Below are 3,295 nucleotides of genomic sequence, written 5' to 3'. Positions count from 1 at the left end.
CTTAAAACTCACGCCGGGTGCATGTGCGTGCGTGCGCAAGATCCCAAGAGGAGAATGGAGGAGAAGGGATTGTGACGTGACCATGCCCTCTGGGGGGTTATTTCTCGCTTTCTGTCTCTATGTCTCTCTCTGTCTGTCTGGTGAGCGCACGCGCCCTATAGTGAAAATCTCTTCAAAAAAAAAAATTTCATGCCAAAAGTCAGACATATATTCATAGATATGTATATATCAGCTGAGCTTGCTATTGAAAGTAGTTAGATTATTTAAGAAATTTAATGAATTACCAAAATGAGGGGGGGGGAAAGGAATGGAAAACAACTGGAAAACTGAGATAGTGTGGGAGGAGGCAGAGGGTTAGAAATGGGGGGGGGGAATATATATGTATACATATATGAAACTAGAAATGGAAAATTATTGACGATAACATGTATGATTCAGCCACTATGCAGTATATTCTGGATGGGAAATCACTTTTGTATGCTGTGACAATGCCCAGTGAATGAATAGAATCAATTTTAAAATTTAGAAAAAATAAATTTAAAAAATAAAAATAAGAGGGACCAGCAGCTGTTGTAATGGCTGGGTTGCTTGACTCCCCTTGAAGTGCTCGACCGTGGTTTGAGTCCCGGATCTGGTGGCTTAAACTCATACTGGGCGCGTGTGCGTATGTGCCCAAGATCCCGAGAAGAGAATGGAAGAGAAGGGATTGCAGCGTGGCCATCCCTCCTGGGGGGGTGATTTCTCACTTTCTGTCTTTCTGTCTGTCTCTGTCTTTCTGTCGAGCACATGCTCCCTATAGCAAACACCTCTTTTTTAAAACAACAACAACAACAACAAAAAGCATGCCAGGTCAGGTGCTTGTTTGTGTGTGCCAAGAATCCCAACAGGATTGTGGAAAAGAAGGGATTGTGGCATGGCCATCCCTCCTGGAGGGTACTTTCTTCCTTTCTTTCTCTGGTGAGCACACATGCCTCACCAATTATTTTTTTTTAATTCTATAAGTTGTCAGTTTTATTTACATTTCAGCACTTTAACAATTTTTCATTCATTTTGGCCTCTTGCTTTTTTATTGAGTAATAAGTAACCTATAAATGATTGTCACTCCTTTGAAAGCAATCATTTTTTTTAGCCTGCTGTTAAGATTTTCTCTTTGCTTTTTTAAAGTTTCATTTTGATTTATATATATATATCATATATATAACTTGTATGCAGTTTATATAAAACTTTGCTTGTGTCCTTAGGCCTTCTAAGTTCTCAGCCGTTACTCTTTTCTTTTTTTGTTGCCTGAGGGCTTGTATGCTGGCCAGAGAGAAAGGGAGAAGAAAGCACACTCCCACCTTGCTTCCCGTTGAGTGTGGTCATGCCAAAATCCTTTCTCCATTTCTTCATTCTGTTAAGACTTTGGGCACACATACACACATACCCAGTGTATTTTTAAGCTACCAGTGCTGGGATTTGAACAGTTGGCCATGTAGAATACAACACCCTTAACTGGTAAACTCTTGGGCTAACCCAGCCAGTAATTACTCTTCAGATGTTGCTTCTGCCCCTTTATCTCTCTTTTCTTTTGAGTTCTTCAATTTTGCATTTGTTAGACCATAGCATTGCAATATTCATGTCTTTACCACACTTCTATATTTTGCATACGTTTGTCTCCCTGCTTCATCCCGGATATATGACAGTACCTATAATTGAGTTCATTGGTTTTTCTGCAGCTGTGACTGCCCACATTAATCTCATCCAAAATTGTTTTTAGATATATAGTTTATTATTTACATTTAATTGTTACACATTTCCATGAGGTATGATGTGGATTTTCAAAGCATGCATAGTGTGTGCAATAGTGAAATCAAGAATGTTACTATATTCCATATTCACTGTTTTCAACAAAGAACACTATATTATGTGTATTTTTCAATTTTTGTTCTAGTTTTTATTTTTTTTTTGGTGGAGGTAATTTTTGTTATTTCAATATAGTCTTAAGATTTACGTTTGGTTCTTAAATTTCTGATCAATAAGGATTTTTTAATTTGTTTTGGTTTCCTGTATATTGTCTGTATATTATACTGGTCTTTTATCTCCTTGAAGATAAAAACGTTGGATGTTTTATAGTTTATGTGTGAAGGGTCTGGTCATTTCAGTATTTGAGTTGCCTGCATTCTATTTCTGTTTTCTGTCATTTCTTTCATTTCATACGAATTTCTCATTTCCCTCCTCCTTTGTCTGGTTATCTTTGTGTTTGACCTTGTATTTGAAATTCTCTTTAAAGTAATCATTTGAGGTTTATAATTTTTTAAATCTACAGTATGATTTTCTTTGGCTTTTCTCAGATGTCTTGTCATATAAGCATCTTATCTTACCCGCAAGCAGTCCACATGATTTTCTGACCTACATAATGGCTTACAGATTAACTACAGAATGATTTACTTCTAGTTTAGTATGGTTCACATTTTCTCCAAGGTCTTCCAGCCTGAATAAGGGGCTGACTTTCAAGGGTCCCCATTCTTGCAAGACCTTGCACCTTGACATTTGTTTTCCCAGTTCCAGAATACTACTGAAAAAGTGCCAGTTCTTTTCAACCGCTTCTTCAGGATCAGCATGTCCTCAGAGCATAAAAAGTCTGCGAGTCCTTAGTGCAGCTCAGAATTCCCATCATCCTGGTTCTTTGGTTGGTAATATCTTATTGTCACTTAAGCTCTTGTTGCTTTTTTATTCTTTATTTTTTAAAAAATGCTTGTATTCTAGTATTTTTTACTAACCACTACATGGCAAAACTTTTTAGTATAGAAAACTTCACGTTTCAGAACATCATCATTTATTACAAATAACAGTGGGAGACCTGAAGACATACCTGTTAAAACTTTTCAGTTTGAAATGAGATGGGGACATTTTGTATTAGTTTCCTTGCTCTGGAGATACAGAAGATGACAACATTATTTAGAGCAATATATTTAAAAAATATTATGTACTAGGCCAACCTGTGTCCTGGTTAAGAGGGTTGGATCCCACATGGCTGATCATGTGGTTGAAATCCTGGACCTGGTGGCTTAAACATCATTCTGGGTGTGTGTATATTCATGCCCAAAATCCCAAAAGGAGGGAGAAATGGAGGAGAAGGGATTGTAGTGTGACCATTCCCTGTGGGAGTGCTGCTTTCCTTTTCTCTCTCTCTCATGAGCACACATGCTTTCTGGAAAAATTTCCTTAAAAATTTACAGACCTCCTCCATGCCAGGTATGGTGCTAATTCCAGCGGTCTTCATCCTCTTACTGATTTGACAGAAATATGTAGAGTA

General features: G+C 37.5%; 1 protein-coding gene and 1 pseudogene across 3 annotated transcripts in view; one reads left to right on the top strand and one right to left on the bottom strand.

The window, feature by feature from the left end:
- Window positions 1-3,295, top strand: part of TSGA10 (testis specific 10) — a 169,332-nt gene that overhangs the window by 65,418 nt on the left and 100,619 nt on the right. The window lies entirely within an intron of this gene.
- LOC102478740 (cyclin-dependent kinase 1-like) overlaps window positions 1-3,295 on the bottom strand; it is a 25,619-nt pseudogene that overhangs the window by 20,777 nt on the left and 1,547 nt on the right.

This window comes from Tupaia chinensis, unplaced genomic scaffold, assembly GCF_000334495.1.
Source record: "Tupaia chinensis unplaced genomic scaffold, TupChi_1.0 Scaffold144276_1, whole genome shotgun sequence".
Classification (NCBI taxonomy): Eukaryota; Metazoa; Chordata; class Mammalia; order Scandentia; family Tupaiidae; genus Tupaia; species Tupaia belangeri.
The sequence above is the reverse complement of the archived record's forward strand: the minus strand, read 5'-3'. Positions and strand labels throughout refer to the sequence as shown.